The sequence below is a fragment of the Vulpes lagopus genome, chromosome 3, assembly GCF_018345385.1.
Source record: "Vulpes lagopus strain Blue_001 chromosome 3, ASM1834538v1, whole genome shotgun sequence".
Lineage (NCBI taxonomy): Eukaryota > Metazoa > Chordata > Mammalia > Carnivora > Canidae > Vulpes > Vulpes lagopus.
The window spans coordinates 130,618,874-130,644,245 of NC_054826.1; the positions used below are offsets into that span (position 1 = coordinate 130,618,874).

The following is a 25,372-nucleotide window of genomic DNA, read 5'->3' on the forward strand; positions in this document are numbered from 1 at the left end:
CTGTTGCGATAGCTGTCTGGGGTCACCGGAGGCCGGGGTGATTGTGGTCATTCTGGTTTGCAGATACGCAAGGACCAGTCAGGAGTGCCTCACCCAGGTTGGCCAACTTCTGAGGCATGTCCAACTACCTTCCAGTCTTGTGTCCGTTCCAGTAAGATCCTGGCTCCCACGGTCCTCCTATTGCCTTGTAGCAAGGATGAGTAACACTCCCCACCCCCATCCTATGCAGACTGGGTAGATTTTGCCAGAAATGTAGGCATTTCCAGGGAAAATCGGCTACTCTCGTTGCCTGTCCTCACAGTAAATGAAGAGGTAGCTTAGCAGTTGCTGGATGGGCAGGAGATGCTCGGTTGCCCTCTCCTTCCATGGACACTTCAGCTTGGGACTGATGCCCTCCAACTCCACAACCCCCACTACGCCACCTTGATGCCTCCACTGACACTTGGCAGCTCCACTCCAGGACTCCTTGGTGACTCGTGTGGAGGAAAACCATGGCCTTGCAGAGCCAGGGAGAGCCCACTGGAGTCCCGGTGAAGGCCTCTCAGTAACCAGATAACCTTGAGCAAATTTTGGAACCCTCTGAATCTGGGCCCCCTCATCTGTTGAAATGATGAAAACCAATCAGGCTAAATCAAATGAACAGCTTGGTTCTGAGAATTGAATGAGTTAGCCTGTGTGAAGCCTCCTAACTCTGAGAAAATATTTAATACTATTCTTCATGGGGTATGGGTGGGGGGGACCTTGTGGCAAGAAGAAAGGTTATGGGAATGACAATCTCTGAGCACTTAAAGATATGCCAGTTGCTATGCTCAATCCTTTTTTTATACTGTGTTATCTCAGTTAAGCTTCCCAACACTGCTATGAGGCAGGTAGTATGAATCTCCCCTTTTTTATTTTTTTTAAAAGATTTTATTTATTTATTCATGAGAGAGAGAGAGAAAGAGAGAGTGAGAGAGAGGCAGAGACACAGGCAGAGGGAGAAGCAGGCTCCATGCAGGGAGCCCAATGTGGGACTTGATCCTGGGACTCCAGGATCACACCCTGGCTGAAGGCGGCGCTAAACCGCTGAGCCCCCCGGGCTGCCCAATCTCCCCCTTTTTTAAAAAAGATTTTATTTATTTATTTATTCCTGAGAGAGGCAGAGACACAGGCAGAGGGAGAAGCAGGCTCCTTGCAGGGAGGCTGATGCAGGACTCAATCCCAGGACCCAGGATCACTACCTGAGCCAAAGGCAGACGCTCAACCACTGAGCCACCCAGGGGCCCCTGAAGCTCCCCATTTTGCAGATAGAGTAACTGAGGCTCTAAGATGTTAGGTTACTAGCCCAAGGTCATAGTGATCAAAAGGCTGACCCAGAGCCTAAGAGCTAAACATCTCAGATTCTCTGCTATAATTTCCACTTTCCGGCAGGGACTTCAGGGTTCTTCCCTGAAATACATTCTCATTCTATCTTTGGGGTTTTGTTTTGATAAGCAAGACCTCCCTGAAAGGGCTTTACGTCCCTCATGCTAATAGTTACTCCTTCTAAGTGTTCAGAGCACTGTGGTTATGTTTATCCCTTACACTTTCTATGTGTTGTGTGTGTGTATTTACACGTCTGTCTCTGGCACTAGGGGGACTCCCTTTGAGGCCACAGAGTCTCATCTTATTTTTCTTTGTTTCTTTGCCAAGTGACTCTTACCCAACGTGCTTTGCCATGCCTCAGGCTTTTGGTAAATGTTTGTTGACTTGAGGTGTGTGTGTGTGTGTGTGTGTGTGTGTTAGGCAGTGTGAGTAGAGAGCATGACAGACCTGGGTCAGAATCCTTACTCCCCCTGACTATGTGACCCTGGGCAAGTCACCCAGCCTCTCTGGGCCTCCCTCAGTGTCCTCCGCTCTAAAATGGGAGTATAGTACCACCCATCACGGTGTATTGTGAGGATGACATGAAAAAAAGGCACACAAAGCATTTGCACAGTGCCTGGCGCATATCCCGCCCTCAGCAAATGATCCATCTTATGACACAAAGGGGTGGAGACTGGACAAGCTGGATGGTGGTGACGCAGAAGATGGAGGTAGCGCTGGGAGATGTGCAGAACCGAGGATGCTGCTAACCACCAAACTTGCTTACTTCTCAGGGCATGATGGAATGGAGATAAAGCAAAAGGAAAGAGATATTTTAAGGAAAGTTCAGTAAATGGAGAGAAGCCAACAAAATGAGTGTAAGGGATGAAGGGGGGAGGAACTGGCTCAAAGCAGGACAAGCCTGCAGCCGCGGCCCAGACACTGTCCAGGGTGGAAGGGCAGGCCTGGGGAAGGGAGAGACGTGCCCCCCCAACCAGAGGAAGAAAAAGGGTGGGGAGGGGGGTTGGTGGCTGGAGGGCGACATCGCACTAGGGTGGCTGTGGAAGGAGCAGTTTCTGTCTCGAGCCAAAAGGAGGATCCGAAAGCCAAAAAGGATGAATAATCCAGGCTTTGGGCTCAAGGCGGGAGGCAGCTGTTCATTTATGGCTTGATGAACACTTAACTAAGCCTCTCCAGCAAGTTTAAGAAATGCCCTCTAACAGTTTGGCCCGAGAGAGACGTCTTTAGCCGGAGCACGTCTTTAGCCGGAGAACGTGCCTCACTGAGGACCCCACCCCCCCAGGTGGGAGCAGAGAGCAAGGGAAGTGAGGTGCCCAGGCCAATCTGGAGACTGTCTGGAGAGGACCACCTGCCAGCCCTGGGGTGAGGCAGAGAAAGTTGCCAGACAGTGTGAGGCAGGCCTTCTGTTGCCAGGCTCTGGGCCTCTTTGTCGACTCAAGCAGGGCCTTTCTAGGCTTCAAATCCAATCTCTGCAACTTAAATTGAAATTTGCTGACACAGGCGGTGTGGTGGGGGTAGGGGCAGTGCGGAGGGGTTCCACCTGCAGGAGGTTAGGGGAGGGAGGAAGGCTGAGGTTAGGGCCTCTTTCCATAACGCATAACCGAGGTACTGCTCTCAGCTGGGGCCCCTGCTCTTTCCTGTGACCGTCACTCAGCTGTTTGTCCGCAGGGAGACAGGAAGAAGCTTGCCAAGTGACGGCAGCCAAGTCATTAACCAGCCTGCAGGGGCAGAAATGGTCTTTCTGGCCTCGGCGACAGAGAGGGAGTGTCCAAAGCAATTTGCGGGCTAACTTGAAAGGTGACGTGGACAGGGAAGTGGCCGGGGCGGCGCGAGTTCCTTCATCCACGGAGCCTTGAGGCGGACGTGCTCTGCCTGTTATCCAGAAGAGCGCCAGGAGCCAGGAGCCCAGAGGAGCCTCTCCGGTCAGGTGTGAGGAGAGCCTGTGGACGGATGTGTGCCCCGTGAATGCACCTGGCCCCCTGGCTTTCCCCACTCCAACGCAGGCCTGGGGTGGGGGTGGGGGGGCTTCTGCTCTAGGCACTCACTCAGGGATGCGGGCGGCCCCCTTTGCCATCTTCAGCACGAGGCTGCCCTGCACTCCGACCTCCAGCCGATGGGGAAAGAACTAGAGCCTGCACCCGGGACATGCTTCTGATCAGGCCCGGAAGCAGAGCACATCACCCCATTGCCACTGGCCAGAGCTCATTCCCAAGGACACGACTACTTTGTGAGGCAGGCTGGGAAATGAAGCCTAGCTCTGTGCCCAGGAGACACAGAATGGATTTGGTGATCTGCCACATGCCCCAAATCACACAGGACATTTGGTGATTGAGGATGGGGAAGAGGCCCCTGAGGAATAAACGGATCAAAGAGCTATGGAGGGCTTTGGGCAGTATCCCACCTTACGGTGGCCTTAACAGATGCCCCCTTCTATAGCCTTAGGAACTGGGGGCTGGAGGGGACGATTTGTTGGGGGAGCCCTGTAAGATGTGGTTTCGAGCACTAGAAGTACTAGGAAGCTCTTGGCCTGGAGCAGTGGGTGCCCTGGGGGCCTAGAGAGTGCTCTGAAGAGAGGGCAAGATGAGGCTCCAGGGAGCCTTAGGTCCTGCCCAGGTCACACACCCTGCACTGCAAGACCTGTGCCCCATCTTTGTGGAAGGGGGAGTCAGGGAGCCAGAGCCCAGGAGGAGAGGCCAAGTTGGAGGTTAGTGGGCAGAAGGGGTGCCACTGCTCTGGAAGGTCAGGCCACAGTGGGAGAGCAGGGGGCCCCCTACATCTGCCGAGGGGGGCCACAGAGAACAGGGCAAGGACAGAGAACGGGACAAGGGGACCAAGGTACTCCCTTTTGTTCGTGGTGTAAGAGGGGTGGCTCTTTAATTCTGATATTGTTACTTTTGGGTGTCACAGAGTTAGCCAATAGAATTTTCTGTGATGATGGCTATTTCCACCTGCACTGTGCAGTGTGGTAACCACTGCCATGTGTGGCTGCTGAGCACATAAGTACTGCTACTGAGGAACAAAGGTTTAAATTGTCTTCATTTTGGGCAGCCCGGGTGGCTCAGCAGTTTAGCGCTGCCTTCAGCCCAGGGCGTGACCCTGGAGACCCTGGGATCGAGTCCCGCACCGGGCTCCCTGCATGGAGCCTGCTTCTCCCTCTGCCTGTCTCTCTCTCTCTCTGTGTCTCTCATGAATAAGTAAAATATATATTTTTAAATTGTCTTCATTTTAATCAATTTTGATTTAAATAGCCACCGGTGGGGCAGCCCCGGTAGCTCAGCAGTTTAGCGCTGCCTTCAGCCCAGGGCCCGATCCTGGAGACCCCGGGATCGAGTCCCGCACTGGGCTCCCTGCATGGAGCCTGCTTCTCCCTCTGCCTGTGTCTCTGCCTCTCTCCCCCCGCCACCCCCCCCCGTGTGTGTGTGTCTCTCATGAGTAAATAAATAAAAAATCTTAAAAAAAAAAAAAAACACCGGTGGCTAGCAGCTACCCTAGTGACACTGCATGCATGGTTGCAGCTTAGAAGTAGGGTGTGGGCCGTCAGTAACTTTTACAGGTTTTCCTCATTCAGCGCCAACCCAGCTTTGCCCCGTAGGTGAGGCATGGGTGGCCGGCAAGTCTAGCTCCACCCTGAGGTGTGGGTGAATTTTGGCCTCTTAGATTCTCATTTGCTTTGACCCCTGAGGGTCTGTGAGGCTGACCTGCATGGCAAGGCCTGGGGAAGAGCGAGGAGTCCGTGCACTGAGCAGCTGGGAAGCATTGCCCAATCTTTATGGTCCTAATTCTGGAGCTCCGGAAGGAGCTTGAACCCTGTGTTCTCCACCCTTGGTTTCAAGGCTTCGGGCTTTGGTCACCATTCCTCCATCTGTATAGGAGGGTCTGAGCTATTGAGGCCTGGCCAGCGTATTCTGGAAGATACTTAGGGGCAGTGTCGCAGCTCGAGGAGGAGATGTATAATTGCATCTGCCACTCACCTGCTCCATGCTCAGACTGTCTAAAAGGGAAATGCTTTGATGCCCACCATTCCCCTGCCCCCAGCTTCATTTTGAGCCATCAGCACTTTGTGCCTTTCAAGCACGTCCCCTCTCCTGGTTCAGCCAGCTGAACCAGCTTTTCTTCGAAGACTGTTGTCAGTGTCCGCCATCCTCTCATTTCAAAATATTAAAGAAATCATTATTAGACACGACTGTCTCTCTCTGTCCCCGAGGGACCCCCAGGCCCAGCGCTGCCTTGCCAGTGCTCAGAGCAACACCCGAGCCCCTGGGATCGGCTCTACGCTCAAGACTGCCCCTGCCCTCCTCTCTTGACATAGTTCTTTCTCCCATTCGTCTCTACTCTCCTCACCTCTGGGGAGAGCTGGTATTCATCCTCTGTGCAGGATACAATTGCCCAAAGACAATATCGGAAGGTGATGAGAGGGAGTTTATGAGAAAAGGTAGAGCACAGTGTGGCTTTAGGGCCTGCTGATTGGGAGTCCAGGTGGGGTCTGGTTGCTTTCTGCCCTTACCCCTGGGGTCCACTTTTCCTTGGGCCCAAGCTTTTCTCCCAGCCTCAAAGGCTGCCCACTCTGTATGTGCCAAGTCCTGGCTCCAGCCCTACCTGAGTCCCCTACCTCTGACCTCACTAGGGCTCCCAGGCCTTCTTAGAACAGGTATAGTTTCAGCTCAGGAGAAGGCTAAGCCATCTTGCCCTGTGTAACCTCTTCTAATGGGCTCTCAGTGGCTCCCCAGTAAAAGCCAGACTCCTCAGCATGACTTAGGAGGTAGGTCATAGCCTGTTCCTCTTCCAGCCCCATACACTAAAGAGGCCAGGGGGCTCCCCTTCTTGATCCCCCCAGCTCGTGCATGAGGTCTGATGGCCTGGTGGAAGGCCTGTCCCTCTGGGCATAGCCAAGATTACTCACAGTTTCCTGTGAGCTATCTAGAAGTCCACTCATTTCTCTTCTCTCAGAATGCCCTCGCTGTATATCACCTTTTGGATCTGCTCCACATACCACCTCTGAAAAATATACCTTATCTCCCTACCACCAAACAGCTGGCAGTGTTCTCTCCTGATTCTGTCAAAGCACCCCTGTGAGGTTTTCTTGTTTTATCCACACGCCAACTCTTAGCATAGCACCAGCACCCACTTGCACTCACTCTTATCACCAGGTTGAATAAAATGAAACCCACCCTGACCACCAGCCTGTGAGGCTTTCTCCCAGCCTGAAGCCAGGTTGTGGTCTGTGGCCCAGAGCTAAGAGATGGGACAATGAACAAGGGCCTACACTTGATATAGTTGAACAAGGGCTCTTGCACAGTCTATACTAAAAGCTGACATTTCTCATGCATGTCCTCTACCCCCAGCCCCCTCCTCTCTGAAGGATGGAGACCCAGGTGGGCTGGCATAGTCTCTTTCACAGCGCAGATGCTCCATAAATATTTATTGGATGATTAACTCCCAGTGCTCAGCTCTCAGGATGAAGCTGAGCACAGATTAAGTTTGGTTGCTGTTGTTGTTTTCTGTATTGTTTTCCAGTCTACAGGGAAGTACAAAGGCTTGTCCTAGGGACAACCAATGTAAGCCACATCTCCCTACCCACTGCCCCCTTATGCATCTAGAGTCACAGATTTCAGAGCTGGGGCCAGCAGGCTCTCCCCCATCTCTGGACTGCTCTCTTGGGACCGGCTTCCCACAGCCTCCCCCGTCCCTGGGTGCAGCCAAGACGTCTTATTCATGGATGCTCCTTCTGTGCAGGGCTTTGGTGGTGGCTGCTCTTCCACCACTCTGCCACTCGCTCAGCCAGGGCCCTGCCAAGTTTCCTCCTCCACACCTGATGGTGCACCTGGCCGGGTTCTCAGCCTCCACTTGAGATTGCTTTCTGTGGTTCCAAGCCGGGCTGCTTTTCCCTCTCCTCTGAAGGAACACTGGTGCCTGGGCCGTCAGCAACTGGCCACTCCTTTTCTTTCCCCTGGCCTCTCCCCAGGTGGATCTCCTGCAGTGATGCTGGGGCTGTCTTTAGCACAACCACACATGGCCTTCTCAAGCCTCCCTCAGGCATGCGGTGGATTCCTTGAGAGCGGGCTCCAGGCCTAAGTATGGTTTTGTAACCTCACACATTCTCCACTTTTGCCCTTAGGACATTGCAGAGGATAAGCTTTAATGCTTCCTTATTGATCACTTAGAAGTGGAGGCTCAATAAGGGGTTTGTGTAACTTGGGACCTCTTCCATTAGCACAATGGGACTTGGGATCTTTTCGATTTGGGCAGCGTTTTCCAAGGTGTGTTCTGTGGACTGCAGGATATTAATAGGTGTTCTAGGATTAGAGGCCCCAAGTTCAGCAAAAACACATTTCTTAGTCCCTTTAATATGTTAATTTGCATTGTTATTTTCCAAGAAAATGAAAAGATGAGAAGCCTAATACACCTATAGATCAGGGCCTGCATGCACAGGACCCTAACACAGGTGCTCAGGATGGTAGAGAGCATCTGCTTATCTCAGGTAAAGTGTAGAAGGTAACTGGTTAGGGTGAAGAGTAGGGTAAGAACAGCAAGCAAAGCCAACCTCACAAAGATGCCCTGTGGATCACAGGCTCACACAGCTAACGCCAGATGGGGGGCTATTAGGTGAGGGGGAGCCTGAGTCTCCTCACTGACATGGTCTTATCTCCTCCCAACCCCAGGGGGAGGTGGGCTGTCATCAATAGCTTACCCAATAAATCTTCACTCAAATCACCATAGCCCTGAACCCCACAGCCAGATTCCAGATACAGAATTTCTAACTAAGTTGCAGATCTTAGAATTTTCTAAGCCAGGGATCCCTGGGTGGCTCAGCGGTTTAGCCCTGCCTTTGGCCCAGGGGCGGTCCTGGAGTCCGGGGATCGAGTCCCATGTCGGGCTCCCTGCATGGAGCCTGCTTCTCCCGCCTCCTGTGTCTCTGCCTCTCTCTCTCTGTCTATGATAAATAAATTACTTAAAAAAAAAAAAAGAATTTTCTAAGCCAGTACTTAAAAGCAACACAGAAGGCTTTCCGTGAGGCTAGACTGGCCTTAGCCAAACACATTTGGCCAAGAAACCCTTTTTTTCCCCTTGAACACCTCCTGGGATTGCTGTGTCTAGGAACACACCTCAGGAAATGCACCTTAGAGGCACCACTAGCCGGTCTTCGCCGTCACGGAGGAGGCGGCATGTGGTCATCACCGGTGTTTTGTGATCCTTTTGTTTACAAAGAGCATCTGGGGGCATCTGTCCCACCGTGTGACTCTCCCAACCTTCCCCTGCACGGTGAGGCTAACCCAGCCACTGTCCCCAATAGTATAGATGAGAGAAGGCTGAGCGAGCACTGGGTGGAGAGCCCCGAGACATGCATTCGACATTCTGCTCTGCCAGCTACAGTTCGTGGGATACGTGTCTCTGACATAAGAACCTCAATCTGATGGGGTTACTGACAGAATGAAATGAAAATGTGGGCTAGAGCACTAAACCCATTAGTGCGATGCATACTGGTGGCACTCGTGCTGCGTGGCTTTTCATGATGAATAGCTACCGTTCACTGGGAGCCAGCTGGGTGCCATACATGGTTCTTGGCACTTTCTGTATGCTATTTAACGTGATCTTTGCAATAACCTTGCGGGTGGCTTATTACAATCCCCATTCTAGATGAGAAAACTGACGTTTAGAGATGTGAAGTTTGCCCAAGTTTACATACCTACAGCGACACTCAGGAAATTTCAACTCAGTCTAATCACAAAAAGCAATCTGTAACGATGTCTGGTGACGGATGTTACTTAGACTTACCGTGATGACCATTTTGCAATATATGCTAATATCAAATCATGTTGCATATGTGAAACTGATACAATGTGTGTCTCAATTGTACCTTAATAAAAAATCCCCCAAAACAGAAAACCTGAACCCAGAGCCAAATCCAAAGCCTCTGTTCCATGCTCTTTAATGTGAGGGGTTGAGATGCTAGCTCTAAAAAAAAATTCTAGGGGCACCTGGCCTGCTCAGTCCGTGGAGCGTGTGATGCTTGGTCTTGGATTGTGAGTTCAAGCCCTGTGTCGGGTGTAGAGAAGCCAATTTACTCCACAAGTTACTGGTGTGACAAGTCTCTTTCCTCTCTCCTTCTGTTTTCCTCCTTTGGAAAGAGGAGGAAATTGCCACTATTTCCCAAGGCTGTTGCAAGAAGTAAATTGACCTAGAATATGCGAAAGCAGCTACCACAGTGTCTGGCACTTGGCAGGCACTCAATAAGTGTAGCTGAATGAGATTCTTTGTAGCTTATAATCTAGCAAGGACACACACGAACATGCTGTAGATATCCTGATTTTTAACACTGAACATAATACCAGTGATGACATCAGTGCTCACTTTTATAATTGTGTTTTTAAAATCAGGTGGTAAGACATGAGGGCAGGGCAGGAGCTAGCAGAATACCTAGAGGTTAAGGGCACCTGCCAGCCTGGTCAAATTTACTTACCAGCTTTGGGCCCTTGGGAAAGTTAGCTTCTCCACAGTCTTTTAAATGACAGGGTGCTTGTGGGGATTAATGAATATATGCAAAGCACTTAGAACATTGACTGGCACAGGGGTAAGTGCTATATAAGCACCACCCCCTCTCCTGCCAGCTGTCTCTCTTTCTGAACCCTTGTAACTCATAAGTGCCCAAGACAAGTTTGGATAATTTTCGTGCTTTGTTTTTTGTTTTGTTTTGTTTTGTTTTGTTTTAGCGTGTACATGTTTTATTGCTCCTACTAGACCTAAGCAATTTGAGGGCAGGATGCTGTTTGATTCAGTCCGCACAGGGCTAACACCTGGGTAAGGCTCTCTGGAAGTGTTTGCAGAATCAGTGAAGAAATCAATGAATTAGGGGCAGCCCCGGTGGCGCAGCAGTTTTGCTGCCGCCTGCAGCCTGGGTTGTGATCTTGGAGACCTGGGATCGAGTCCCTCGTCAGGTAGGCTCCCTGCATGGAGCCTGCTTCTCCTTCTGCCTCTCTCTCTCTCTCTCTGAATAAATAGACTTAAAAAAAAAAAAAAAAGAAGAAAGAAAAAAAATCAATGAATTAGAAACAGCACTGGGGTCCAGTTCTGAGTGGCACCTGGTGCTGTGTGCTTACCCCACCCATCAACCCCACAGCTAGCCGGGCCCCTTTACCACCCGGGTGCCCCTGAGTTTCTCTGCTTCTCTTGTCTTGGCTACAGGGATCCCAAAAGAGCTCCGGTGCTCTGGAGAGGCTGACTGAGGCCACAGGGGTCCAGCTGCCCCTCCCCACAGCCCTTTGGGTAGCCAGGCAGCCAGCACCTGAGGCCACAGATCTGGCTGATGGGCAGGCAGATTAAGTGCTCAAAGGCACCTGCACCTTGTGATATTAAGATGTAAGAAAGTGCTCCTACCCTCAACTGTCTGAGAGCCCACCACTGCTCTCGAGGTGCCCTCTGGGACACATCTCAGAAAGGATTAGCACAGGAAGTCATTAGCTACAAGACTCTCTGCAGCTCAGGGTAGGAAAAAGTAATCAAGGCCCCAAGAGACCAGGATGAGGCGAAGGAAAGAAGGCAGATTTATATAGCCTGGGGAGACAGATTGTTCTTTGTCCTCTCTAGGGCCTGGTAGTTAGGGTCTGGCTCACAGGACACCAGAGAGGAAGGAGCCCCAGAGATCTTCAGTACCCAACCCTTACAGGGAAATGACCAGAGATGGCAAACGGTACTTCCTCACAGCTGTTCTGGGCTCTTCCTCACCTCTGTCTTCCTGTTCTTTTCCCAACCTCCTCTGCTGATGATCAACACATGGGCCATCCTTCCGGGAGGCTACCTGGCGTGGCTGCCCCAGCTTGGGTTTTGGGAACAGTCAGACCTGATTTCAAATGTGGACTCCGCCAATTACTGTCTGTAATGCTGGCCAAGTTCCCTAACCTCTGGACTTCCACTTCCAATATTACAAACTTCACAATATTGTTGGAATTGATGACAGCCAATTATGTTGTCTCCAATGGTGCCTAGCACATAGGAAGTGTTCAGCAAATTATTATTGGAGGGATACAGTTTCAGGTCTAGGCACACTGTATAGTTACCCTTTCCCTCTGTTTTTATCCAACTGAAACCAGCCAGAGTCACAATAAGGCATCAGACCACCCCGGGTAGGGATGAGAAAGCAGGACAGTCCTTTCTGTTGTCTGGGTGGCATGGTGGAGGAGGGCCAGGGAGAGTCACAGGCAGAGTGCTCAATTGAACTTCGTGTCTGTGTGCTTGTGCCGGGCAAGGGAGTTTGCTGGCCACACCGAGCCATCCTCCTGCCCTGGACTCATCCCCTCTAGATTAGCTGTCTCTCCTTCTCCCAGACTCTGCTTGCCTCTCTCCAGTAAAGACCATGGGGTCTGAGTAGCAGGATCGGATGCTTGACTGAAGAAAGAACATTATAATACTGACCTCAGTAATGATCAACAATAATAGCAAACTTTTGAGGGCTCTTTGCCTGGCATATTGTGTGCCCATTGCTTTATGTCATTATCACAACCCTAAGAGAAAGGTGCTTTTATTATTCCCATTTTATAGATGAGGACACTGAGGCTCAGAGAGATCCAGAAAACATTTCCAAGGTCACATGGTTAACAAGTAGGGATATGGGATTTGAATTAGTCTGACTCCAAGGCCCACCTACCATGAACCCAATACATCATTGCATACCTTAACTTAAATAATTTCTAATCCTCATAGCAACCTTATGAGCTGGATATTCCTTTTTTTTACACTTAAGGAAACAAAGTTATGGGGCACCTGGCTGGCTCAGTTGGAGGAATGTGCAATTCTTGGTCTTGACATCCTGAGTTCGAGCCCCACACTGGGTGTAGAGCTTACTTAAATAAATTTTTTAAATATTTTTAAAATATATATATATATTTTTTGCTTCCAACTGTTATTAGTCTCTTTTTATTCTTTTGGCAATTAAATAAATATTTTTTAAAAAAAGAAAGAAAGCAAAGTTAGAAAGGATAAGTGACTTACAAGGTCACATAGCTGGTAGCTGTGCAGCCAGGGTCTGGATCTTAAGCCTGTGTTTTTTCACCATTCCACTCTACCCCAGCACCTCAGATTCATTAGAGCTTGGACAGGGGAACTCTAAAGGGATGGGGAACTGACCTTGATAAACATGTAGTATGTGGGTGGCGCTTCACATGAGGTACTTCATTTAATCCTGACAACCGTTCCATTAAGGGGGTATAATTAGCCTTAAGAAGAAAACCAGGGGGCAGCCTGGGTGGCTCAGTGGTTTAGCCCTGCCTTCAACCCAGGGCAGGATCCTGGAGACCCATGACTGAGTCCCATGTTGGGCTCCCTACGTGGAGTCTGCTCCTCCCTCTGCCTGTGTCTCTGCCTTTCTCTGTGTCTCTCATGAATAAACAAATAATAAATTAAAATCTTAAAAAAAAAAAAAGGAACAAAACTAGGCTCAGAGAGGTCAAGTGACTCACCCAAGGTCCCAGAGCTAGAAGCCATCAACTCAGGATTCATACTGACTACTGGCTCCTGAGGATGGGGTTTTCCTCCTGGGTGCACCAGGCACAGCACTCTCCCTGCTGGCTCTGTGACTTTGCCCGGCTCCCAACCCCAGAAGCATTTTCCACTGTTCCGTGCTTTGGGAGACTGGCTTCTAGAGATGGTACCTCGGGGCTCCCTGCGGTTTGCCTTCCAGTTTGAGTTAGATGGCCTGTTCAAGGAAGCCCCAGCTGGAGATTGGAAGCTGGGAGCAAGGTCAGGGGATTTGAGCTGCTCAACGCTTCCCCGCCCTGCCCTGACTCTCTGGGTGTGGCCCCTTGTGGCCCTGGCAGGGCTCCAACTCCTATGGTCCAGGGAGCACTGTTCCGCCCAGCACCTCTTCAGGCCCAGTGTTGGCCATAGCCTCGTGCCGGGGCTCCATTTCAGCTGCCTCACCACCGCTCCTCGTTGATTCTCTTAATCCCACCCCTGCAGATGGTACAAGTTCTCGTCTCACCCCTGCAATGGTCCCTCCTTTTACTTCACCTTTACAATCCCAGCTGCGTGTCCGGTTTCCTGCTGGGGGCCTGACCAAGCCTCCTAGCACCCAGTGGAGGCTGCCTCCCTTGGGCTTACTTGGGGGAAAGCTCAGTGGCCTCTTGCTGGTGGAACAGGTCCAGGGCTTGCCCAAACCAGTTGGTGGATAGACAGGATAGTGGTCAGGGGCTGGGGGCGGGCTCCTGGTGCTGTCTTTGCCTCCATAGGTCTGGAGCTGCAGGTTGGGGCATCTCAGCCTCTCCAGTTCCTCATCTTTATTATTTATTTTTTAAGATTATATTCATGTATTCACGAGAGACACACAGAGAGAGGCAAAGGCAGAGACACAGGCAGAGAGAGAAGCAGGCTCCACGCAGGGAGCCCAACGTGGGACTCGATCCCAGGACGCCGGGATCACCTCCTGGGCCAAGGCAGACGCTCAACTGCTGAGGCACCTGGGGGCCTCCACGTCCTCATCTGTAACACATGGGACTCAGCTAGAGATTCTCTTTGCTCCCTCCTGGCCTCCGACACCCAGACCTGTAAGCTGCCACCCAGGGGAGGCAAAGGACTTCTGCTCCCACACAGCAAGGCCATCAGGGGTGGGTGTAAGGGTTTGGACTCCTAGATCTTAAATTGGTTGATGATTCTCTGCTTTACTCTGCAGTGTTTTCCTTCCCAGCTCGATAAATATTTCATCAGTGGTGACTCAAAATAATCGCCCCTTCCATGTCATCCAGACAGCTCACACCCTGGAAACTGTCACGGCTTTTTGACACATTCTGCATCTTCACCCCACCCCCAGCCCCAGCCCCCGCCCGGGTCCTCACCTCCCACCAGCCTCCAGCTTTTCACACAGGACGGAGTCGGGGGCAAGCCCTCCTGCCCAGGTATTGGGGAGAGGCCCCAGGGGAAGGAAGAAGACTGGCCTTCAGGTAGAGAAGGGCACAGAGAGCTGGCTGCCCCCTAAATACCAAGAGCAGAGGAGGGGGGTGCTATGGGAGGCCAGCCGTCTTCTGGGGAGAAATGCTTTCGTTGGTGAAGCCCAGCTGGCCCCTGGGCTGTCAGGGCCCTCACGCTGCGGTAAGGGTGCTAAGCTGCCATCCTCCCCTGGGGGTCTGGAGAAGGAGCTGGTGAGGGGCGGGAGCTGGAGGCCCAGTCAGGGAGTTCTGCCCTTGCCACTCTGGGGCGAAGAGAAAGGCTGGGGAGGGGCATGACTGTGCAGGGCCTGAGTGTGGGTGAGCTCCCCCTGGGCCTCTGGCCTCTGAGCTCTCCCTAAAAGCAAATGTGGTCTTGGGTAACATGTTAGGGCACCTCGCGGAGCTGGAGAGTGCCCCCAGCAGCCCCGAGTGCCCCCAGCAGCCCGAGAGCCCCCAGCAGCCCCGAGTGCCCCCCGCAGCCCCGAGCGCCCCCAGCAGCCCCGAGTGCCCTGAGCAGCCCGAGTGCCCAGCAGCAGAGGAGCGGGAGAGGCCCGTGCTTGTGCCCGGGGGCAGAGCTAAGGCCGGGGGAGAAGCCGCTGGCACCCGCAGGTGCAGGCGAGGCCACAGGGGAGGAAGGGCGGGGAGGGCAGGGGAGGCAGCTGCTCCTGCGGTTCCCTCTGGGCTGGGATGTTGAATCTAATGGAGCGCCGCCTGCCCAGGCCACTCAGAGCTTCTCTGCTTGCACTAGCGAGGTCACTTAATTGCCGTTAAGATTCTGCTTGGGGTTTTCTCCTTCTGAATTTCCTCAAATTCTTGGGACACCTGGGTGGCTCAGTGGTTGAGCATCTGCCATCAACTCAGGGTGTGATCCCGGGTCTGGGGATGGGGTCCTAGGATCAAGTTCCGCATCAGGGTCCCCGCAGGGAGCCTGCTTCTCCCTCTGCCTGTGTCTCTGCCTCTCTCTATGTCTTTCATGAATAAATAAAATCTTTTTTAAAAAATCAAATGAAAAAAAAATACAAAATCAAAAAAATCAAATGAATTTCCTCAAATTCTCTACCCAGCTCCACCCTGACCACTGTTTCAGTTCTGGCACCTAGTGTCCCAGACGTCCCCGGCAGTGCACACCTGTCTGAAAGGCCCAGCGCGGGCCCCCTGCTCTTCGAGGCTGGGCCAGGCCTGGAAAGAGCGGCTCCTGGGCTGGGACTGAGCAGCCCGGCCCTCCCCACCCCAGGCCCCTTCCCTAGAACCACAGTCTCTCAGCGTCTGCAATGCCACGGGATGGAGAGAGCTAACAGTAAGTCCTCGGAAGACCTGCGTAGGCTGCTCATTGGGGCTTGGATTTAAACAGCAGACTTGAGAGAGGGTAAATGGCCTTGTGTTTAGGGTGAATTTGTTTTTCGGGGAGCTGTCATCCTCTAAGAGCGAGACAGATCTGACTGTACCTGTAATCACCTGGAACTGCCTCTGAAACCCTCATTCCGAACATGCCTGTCTCTGGCTACGAATATCCCAGCCTTTCAGCTTCTCCCTAAACCTGTCATTCTTCCTCCTCATGTTCAGCCCTAATCCCCTCTGAACCTCTCAGCCTCTCCTGACCTCACTCCTCTCCTGACCCAGTTTCTACTCCTTGACCTACCATGTGACCTAACCTTCCCCCGCCTCTGTGGTCTGGCCAGTGGGAGTTTCCCAGGGCTGCCATCACAAAGTACCATAGGCTGGGAAATTTATTCCCGCACGCTTCTGGAGTCCAGAAGTCCTAAATCCAGGTGTCAGCAGAGCTGCACTAGCTCTAAAGGCCCAAGGGGAGAATCCTTCCTTCCTGTTCCAGCTCCTGGTGGCTCCTGGTGGCTCCTGGTGGCCCTGGGTGTTCTTAGCTTCTGGCACCAACACTCCAGTCTCTGCCTCTGCCTTCACATGGCGTTCTTCCCTGCATGTCTGTGTCCTTTTGTGTCTCTTAGAATGATGCCAGTCATTGGATTTAGGACTCATGCTAATCCAGTATGATCTCCTCTCAGTTTTTACCTGAATTACTTCTGCAAAGACTCTTTCCAAATAAGGTCACATTCTTAGCTTCTAGGTGGGCTCCAATTTTGGGAGGACACCATTTAACTCACTACAGACCCCCTTTCTCCTTCCACTCACCTGCCTTCCAAATCCCCAATTTTGGCTCATGAGTACAGTTAGCATCTCCCTCTTGACCTGGGGGCAGCTGAGCCCCACTCTTAGACCCTCCCATCCTCCCACTGTCACTGGTCTCTCGAGGCTCCTCGGCCAAAAGATGTCCTCTCATAGCTTCTTCCCCGCTTCTCTCAGGATCCAGGCTGACACGGAGATAATGGAGATCAGGGGGCAGGAGCTCTCTCAACTTTCAACCCCACAGATGTACCCATATTTTCACCCTTCCCACCTTCCTTGCAGCCCATGTAAGGCCACAGGTTTCCCTCTACTTCTTGGAGGCTCATTCAAATCCTCACAACACTTGCCTGGACTATAGTAAATTATCCTGTTTTTTTCTGCTGCCAAAATCATCCCACTTCTAAGTATCTCCCCTCACTCCACTCTGCTGCCTAAAAGCCATTCATTCATTCATTCATTCATTCATTCATTCATTCATTCACTGGTCGAGCACCTGCTATGTGCCCGGCATTAGGCTAGCCCTGGGCACCCTCTGGTCTCATTTCCCACAGGCAATGAGATCACTGCGTTCTCAGAGCTGAGAGTGGAGAAAGAGTTCTGTGGATAATATTCGTATTCTACAGGTTGTGGACAGCCCCCTCCATACCTAGCCCTTTGACTTCTGTCTCCCCCAGCCCATATCTCTAGCCAGGCCATGATGCTTCCATGCCAGGGTTCCTTTCCTCTGACTTTGAAATGCCTCTGCCTCTTATCTGCTAAAAATCTCCTTGTCATCCTTAAAAATTCAGTTCTAATGCTACCATGTAGTAGAAGCCTTCCTTGCAATCCTGGACTCCCTGTTTTTTTTTGGGGGGGGGGCACATAACTCCTATTGCATGAATCATACTGCCTCGTGATGATTTGTTCACATGTCTGTCTCTCGTTTTGCCTGAAGTCAAAGACAATATTGTTTTCGTTTTTATATCCTCTGTGTGTGGAATATGTAGACATCTAATAAATATTTAAGTGTTTAAGAAAAGGGGTGGTGTAAGACTCCATTCAGCCGAAAGTGGAACCTGCCCGAAGAGTTGGAGGCCCCCACCTGACTCTCCCCTGCGCCTGACCTCACTGCGCTCTCCTGGGCTACCCCTACCGAAGAGTGTCCAGTGAGTTCATGGAGGTGTTCGGGGTTGAATTGAGTCCCCCCAAAATTCACGTGTTGACGTCCTAACCCCCAGTACCTCAGAATATGACCTCATTTGGAAATGGGGTCATGGCACAGTGATTATGTGATCATACTGGAGTAGGACAGGCTTCCGAGGCTTTTACAAAAAGGAGAATCTTGGACACAGACCCACACACAAGAAGTACGCCTTGTAAGTGAAGGCAGACACCGGGGTGATGCTCCCACACACCATGGAGCACCAGAGCACGCCAGCAGAGCATCAGAAGCCAGAGGAGAGGCCTGGACTTCTTCCTCACAGCCCTCAGGAGGAACTGGCCCTGCTCAGGCCCCCTCCTCGGCCTTCCAGAACAGGGAGACAATACATTTCTGTTGTTGAAGTCATTCAGGTTTGGGCATCTTATTACAACAGCCTGAGGGAACTAACGCAGGAGATAAATGTATTCCCAGGAAACAGTAGCTTTCACTTGCAGAACAAGGCCCTTCATCTCTCCTACCCTCTTGCACTCTGACCCCCACACAGACCTGTGAGGAAGGCTTCTCGGGTGTTCTTATTCCCACCATGTAGATTAAAAAAAAAAACAAACCCTGAAGCTCAAGAGGGGCAAAGTAGTTTGGCTTACAGTTCTCCCCATGTTTTTCATGGGCAGAGGCAGACTGCAGTTTTGCTCTTTTTGCACAACCACAGGAGGCGGCCTTAAGGCAGCTTTGCACAGTCCAACATGTTAGACGGTTTGTCAAGTTCCCAGCTTGAAGACCTACTCTTCTACCTCAGAGTTGTGTCTCCCCAGACGCCCCCCACCATTCACTCAGGTCCGTTGACCCTCCCCCAAAGAAACTGCCTTTTTAACAAAAGATTGATTGATTGATTGATTTGAGAGAGCAAGCCTGCATGAGTGAGCACATGAGCAGGAGGAGAACCAGAGGGAGAGAATGTCAAGCAGACTCTGCCCTGAGGTGGGGTGGGGGTGGGGGACCCCTCGATGCAGGGCTTCATCTCACAAGCCTGAGACCACGACCTGAGCCGAAACCAAGAGTCAGAGGCTTAACTGACTATGCCACCCAGGTGCCCTCAAAGGAACCTCCTTTTTAAAGCTGCCACCACCCACTCTTATGCCCCGAGACTCTTCCCCCCAACCTACTGGCTCTAAAGAGAGACAGCCTTCCCAGTGCCTCCTTTTAAGGATTTGTGGCAGGGAGATGGGGGTAGGCAGGAGGACTGATGGTGGGAAGGGGGTGGTGGAGGGGATAGGTGATAAAAGCAACAACCACAGGGATGTTTCAAAGCCTTGAATAATTTTTCTGACACCTGGGTCCCTAATTTTGTGGCTGGACTGACAAGAGGAATCTCCCCTCTTGGAATTTTGGTTTTATTTCTTAGTGCGGGCCCCACCAAACTGACTTTTTTATGAAGAGAGAATAAAGATGCCATCAGGGCGGATGACTAGATGCCAGCCAGGGCTACTCTGAAGGCCACCCATCTGCGGGAACATGTGATTTCTGGGGCCTTCCAGAATGGGTCACCATCACCTCACCTGTGTCTCTGAAATTCTCCAAACAGCCCCTGGGACGCCCTGTGATTCCCTGCAATCACGCCAGCTTGATGAGATGGAAGAATCCTCCTCAGAATAAAGTTTCTGGGACGTCTGGGTGGCTTAGCGGTTGGGTGGCTGCCTTCAGCTCAGGTCATGATCCTGGGATCCAGGATCAAGTCCCGCATCCGGCTCCTGCGAAGAGCCTGCTTCTCCCTCTGCCTGTGTCTCTGCTTCTCTCTCTCAGTCTGTGTCTTCATGAATAAATATTCTTTTTAAAAAAAATATTTATTTAAAGTTTCTAATGTTTAAAATGAAATACACGGAATTATAAAGGAAATGAATTCCTTTGAAGGAGTTGCCAAAGATATTTTAAGATTTTGTGATATAATAACATATATGCTTCACTATTATTATATTAAAGAGCATGATCTAGCCTCAGAACTAATAACTACTGTAATTTTGAAGTCATGCTGAACTACATGCTATTTTAAGAAGATATCTAAAAAACAACTGTAATGTGTTATGAAAATGCCCATGATTTCTGTTGGTGACAAAGTGACAGACAGGTATGGCTAAAACTTCTGTGACTTGTTGTCTACATCCATGGTTGAAGTATATGCTAAATTTTGGTTAGCGGTTAGTGAAAATCGTGATAAAATATTTTTTCCCTTGTTTTTTCTTAAAGATTTTAGTTTATTTTTATTTATTTATGATAGTCACAGAAAGAGAGAGAGGCAGAGACACAGGCAGAGGGAGAAGCAGGCTCCATGCACCGGGAGCCCGACGTGGGATTCAATCCCGGGGCTCCAGGATCGCGCCCTGGGCCAAAGGCAGGCGCTAAACCACTGCACCACCCAGGGATCCCAAAGATTTTAGTTTTAAGTCATCTCTACACCCAATGTGGGGCTTGAACTCACAACCCCGAGATCAAGAGTCTCATGCTCCACTCACTGGCTGAGCCAGCCAGGTGCCCCTAAAATATTTTATTCCTAGTTTAAATTCATGGGCCCAAGATAAGAGCCTCTGGCCTACATCCTTGCTTCTCAAACTTCCCAGTGTGTAGGAATCACCCAAGGATCTTGTTAGAACACAGATTCTGATTCTGTTGGTTTAGGGGGGGCTTGAGGCTCTGCACTCTTCACAATCGTTCATGATAGTGGGCTGCTGGAGGATATGCACTCCGAACTCTGTGGTGCTAGGTAATGGTTACAACCAGTGCCATTATGGGCATCTGAGAGCAGGGGCATCAACTGGTCTTGTTGGGGGTGGAGGGAGATGTCAGGGCCTCAGAGCAATTGCAAGATCGCTTCTTGGTAGTCCTATGGTGACAAGGCTGTCCCAGCTGCGAATCTCTCAAAGAGAATGCAGAGGACACTCTGCTTGGCAAAGCTTCAGGGAAATTGCAATCCCTTTAACTCTCTAGTTCGAGCCTGAACACGAGACCTTTTGCTTTGCCTGTCAGAAACCAGGCTGGGCCAGTTAGATAAGGCTCAATTAATGGGAAAACAAATATAAAATAAATGGCAGACAGTAAAACTGGACCGTGGAACATGACTTCAAGACATCCTGCCCACTCGGGGATGGGATTCAATGACAAGTCTTGTGCTTTCCCTCAGGCTGACCCTCGGGAAGTGAAATCCCAGAGGACAAGCAGCAGTTTCTACCAGAGTATTCCTGAGAAGGGTATGAATCTCTGAGTTTGACATGGTGAGCCCCGGCTCACTTCCGTGCTCATTTTGGAGGTCTGGGATTTTTCTAAAGGGAGATGCCCAGTTCCCTGCCCCCTTCCTGGTTCCTGGCGACTTCAAAATGTGGGATGCCATCTTCTACCTCCCAGGAGACCACCCCTAGCAGGAGGGAACTCCCTCTTGGCCTCAGCCTTCGGCTGCCTCCTGAGCTCTGGGCTGACAATGCTCTCTGTCCCCATTACAGGTTCTTTTTTAAAAAGATTTTATTTATCTATTCATGAAAGAGACAGAGACACAGGCAGAGGGAGAAGCAGGCTCCCTTCAGGGAGCCCAATGCAGGACTCGATCCCAGGACCCCGGGATCATGCCCTGAGCCAAAGGTAAATGCTCCACCACTGAGCCACCCAGGCGCCCCATTACAGGCTCTCTTAGGACTCTTCACTCTATTGTGGGAAATCCTCACTGAACCCAGCCACCTGGATGCTGTAGCCTAAACCCACAATCATATTTGAACACAATACATGAGACTGAATACCCACTCAAGAGAATCACACACATACACAGTGCAAGGGGGCCTAATCTGTACCAATCTTGATTGCCATCTTGGCTGTCTATACTTCTCTCTGGAGCCTTGGCTAAGAGCATGCATGATCTTTGCAGCCATCAGATCTGGGTCCCAGTACACCACAGACAAGCTGCATGACCTTAAGGAATGTGATCAGTTTCCCTAAGCTTCAGTGTACTAATCTGCCAAGTATGATAACAGATACCTCACTGGACTGTTGGGTGGATTAAATAAGATGACGCTTGCAATTGGTACTCTGTCTGACACACAATAAATTCCTAACATTCGTTATTAAAGTACTAGCATATAGTGAAGTAGTTATCTCAGCATTTAAGAATATTGCTTCTAGGGGCACCTGGGTGGCTCAGTGGTTGAGGGCCTGCCTTTGGCTCAGGTCGTGATCCCGGGGTCCTGGGATAGAGTCCCGCATCAGGCTCCTCATGGGGAGCCTGCTTCCCCCTCTGCCTGCGTCTCTGCCTCTCTCTCTGTGTGTTTCTCATGAACAAATAAATAAATAAAAATCTTTTTAAAAAAGAAGAATATACTATCAAGGGGAGTACCGTGGTTGTCACATAGGTGCTTGACAAATGCTTTTTGAATAAATAAAATTAGCACATCCACAAGACTGTTCCTGTTTGGGAAGGTATTCCTTTAAGCCTCCCTTCAGTCACTGTAAGGAGGACTGTAATATTGTGATTTATTTTATTTTCATTTTTTAAAGTTTATTTATTTTTAGTACTCTCTACATCCGAGGTGGGGCTCAAACTCACGACTCCAAGATCGAATCTCATGCTCCACCGATTGAGCCAGCTAGGCGCCCCTGACACTGTGATTTGTGATGAGAAATATATATTTGGTGTTCCTCAGTTCCTGACACAGAGCTACTAAAAACCTTGGGCTTTCTTGTGACCCGAAGGAGAAAGGTGTCTTTTGTTATGTTAATGAATGACTTTTGGCCTTCGCTGAGGCAGGAGGGCTGTTTGCCAGTGGAATCAACCTTGTGACTCGGGGGTTGGAACTTTCAGTCCCACCCCCACATCCCCACTCCCCTCCACTTCTGGGGAGGAGAGAGGGGCTGGAGTTTTAATTAGCAATGGCCAATGATTCAATCAATCATGACTATGTAATGAATCCTCCATAAAAACCCAAAGGACAGTGTTCAGAGAGCTTCTGGGTTGGTGAACACATGGACATTCCGGGAGAGTGACACTCCTGGGAGAGGACGTTGAAGCTCTGCACTCTTTCCTCATGCCTTGCCCTGCGCATCTCTTCCATCTGGCTGTCCCGGAGTTATATCACTTAGTAATAAACCAGTAATCTCGTAAGTGAAATGTTTATCCAAGTTCTGTGAGCTACTCTAGCAAATTAACTGAACCCAAGGAGGGAGTCCCGGGAACCTCCAGATCTGGAGCCAGTCTGCCAGAAGCCCAGGTGACAACCTAGACTCCTGATCTGTGTCTGAAGGAGGGAGGGGCGACCAGAGCCCTTAACCTGTGGGATCTCCAGGTAAATAGTGTCAGAATGGAGCTGAACTGTAGGACAGCCGGCTGATGTTAGAGAATTGCTTGGTGGTGTGGGAAAACCCCCACACGTCAGTACTGATGTGAATTGTTGGAGTCTGGAGCAAACAGTCAAGAAAGAATTCTTGAGGCGTCTTTGGTACAAAAAGATGGTTTTAATTAAAGCGCAGGGACAGGACCTGTGGGCAGAAAGAGCTGCGCTGGGTTTGTGAGGAGTGACTGATTTATACTTTCAAGCTGGGAGGAACAATGTAAGTCTCGAAGGAATTGGAAGCAAGTTTTCCAGGATCTTGAAGGGTCATGTACTACTGTCTAGTAAACCCTTAGTCATGAGACCCTTCAGATGTTTATCAGTGAGCCATACACTTGGAGGAGGCGGGGTACAGATGAAGCTTCCAAAGGAATTTTTATTTTAGAGGAGACTTACATGACCTCCTGGAGGTCAGGCTAATGTCAAGCTAAGGTTGCCTTTTGCTTCTGGCAAAGTATTAACATTGAGGCAGTTGAGTCCCTGGAGGAAAGTCACTCTGCCTGTCTCAAGTACTTGTAAATGGGCTATAAGTTGTAAGGAAGTTTTTTTTTTCTTTCTATATTTCTTTTGCGTTTGTTCTCCACATCAGGAATTGGTGTCAGAATCATAAGGACACAGTCTACTCTGACACATGATTGAGACACAAGTCTTTACCATCTCCCTTGGTCCTCACACCCTATAAGGTCATCGTGAATGTTTTGTCCGGAGGAAACTACAGCTCATGGAGGCCTAGTGACTTGCCCAAAGTAACACGTAGCAAGTGTCTGAACTAAGCCTCAAACGGAGACCCGGATGTACACTGAAACAGCATAAAATCTTGTCTGAGGTCAGGTGGCCTGACTTATCATAAGGATCCTATGTAGCTAGGGAGCCACAGAAAGATATTCCCAGAACCTGGAGCTTAAGTCATTTTCAAGAGAGTAAAACAGCTAAAAATTAACAAAAATGGATACAATTAGCCATTTATAAAAAGAACCACTCTAAATGATGCTTTGTAAATGTGTAATGAAGAGATCGGGAAATACCCAAGTTCAAAAAAGGTGTCTAAGACCAAAAAGTAGTAAAGAGACTTGCAGCACAATCAATAGTTCTTGAACTGACCTAAGAAAAGGTATGGTCACTGAACTCTGTGGTCTGCCTGGAGCCCAGAAAGAGTGTCTTTAAATGAAAGAGCCAGTCAGCGCGTCTCCGGTTCCACCTGAAGGAGACATCCTGGCTTTGGAGAGAGAGACACTGCCTGGGCCAGGCACAGTTCATTATGATTTCTAAAGACTTGTGAAAGTGTCCGTTTGCTCTGTGCTCACTGAGCACGCTTCTGATTATTAGTTTTCGAGGTTAGCTTGATACCAGAAAGGGCATACCTGGTAGGAACTGTCACCCCGGTCGGTTTACATTTGCCTTGGGTTCCTCAGTCTCTTAGGAGTTTAATGATTGTGAGTCAGTCTTGAGCCCTGTCTCAGTTTTATCCTGGTTTCAGGTTCATCAGTGTCTTATGACACTTATGACATTGAGCCCAAATAATGATGAATGTGCTTATAGCTCTAACATCTGGAACTGCAAAACAGAGCAAGGGCTATCCCCTGGTCCCCAGCAACGCTGAGAAGGTGCCTCTACCCTGGGAGACACCCCCCTTCCCCCAACACGCATGTAGGATGTCTGTAATGAAGTCCCTCAACATTCAGCCTCCAGTCAAACAGCTGAAGAGTCAGGTGAAGATCACAGGTCACTTCACGATGCCCTGCCAGGCGCCTCCACCTATGGAAGCACTGGGCTCCCCCAGTAGGCTCAGGAGCTGAGGGGGTCAGTGCAAAATAACACAGGCTGATTGGACGAAAGTGTCACAGGCACTTGAGCGCCCCAAGGTAGAGGGGGAGAAAAGGGAAGTTTCACTCTTTTCTTCCCGCCCCTGGTCAGACTTGTGTGAGCCCTGCTCGTCCCCCTTAAAAGAGCAGGACGCATGAGGCAACAGGTGATGTCAGCGTCTGGGGGACACAGGAGGATTAGTAAATCCTGGAGGCTGTTTCTCACCAGAGAGAAGCCACACAGGCGGCCAGGCGAGGCACGGGCCTCCCATTCCACTCAAGGGACGACAGTTCCCTTTTATCTCTTTCTCCCCTCTGGGACTCTGGGAGTGATTGAGATAATTTACCATTTAATGTGGGCAGATGGCTTAATTAAACTAAGTCGAAAGACATTCACAATGGTTCTGGGTATGTGAACCACTGGGGGTGGGACCCGGTTCCACCTGCCAGATGTGTCCTCCTCGCCCGCTACTAGGCTTGGTCCTGAGGCGCCACAGTACAGGGTCCCTGCCTGCGGGTGGCTTGCTTGGGAATCTAAGATCCTGGCTTCAGGGCAGCCCCAGTGGTGCAGCGGTTTAGCGCCGCCTGCAGCCCAGGGCGTAATCCTGGAGACCCGGGATAGAGTCCCACATCAGGCTTCCTGCACGGAGCTTGCTTCTCCCTCACCTGTGTCTT

General features: G+C 50.5%; 1 long non-coding RNA gene across 2 annotated transcripts in view; it reads left to right on the top strand.

Annotated features, from left to right (window-relative positions):
* Window positions 1–25,372, top strand: part of LOC121488010 — a 39,243-nt gene that overhangs the window by 971 nt on the left and 12,900 nt on the right. Inside the window, exon 3 of one of the 2 annotated variants that reach the window (XR_005986958.1) lies at window positions 64–660. The exons of the other annotated variant lie outside the window; for it this stretch is intronic. This is a non-coding gene — a long non-coding RNA (uncharacterized LOC121488010). Of the gene's footprint in view, window positions 1–63; window positions 661–25,372 lie in introns of those variants that run through there. 2 annotated transcript variants of the gene reach the window in all.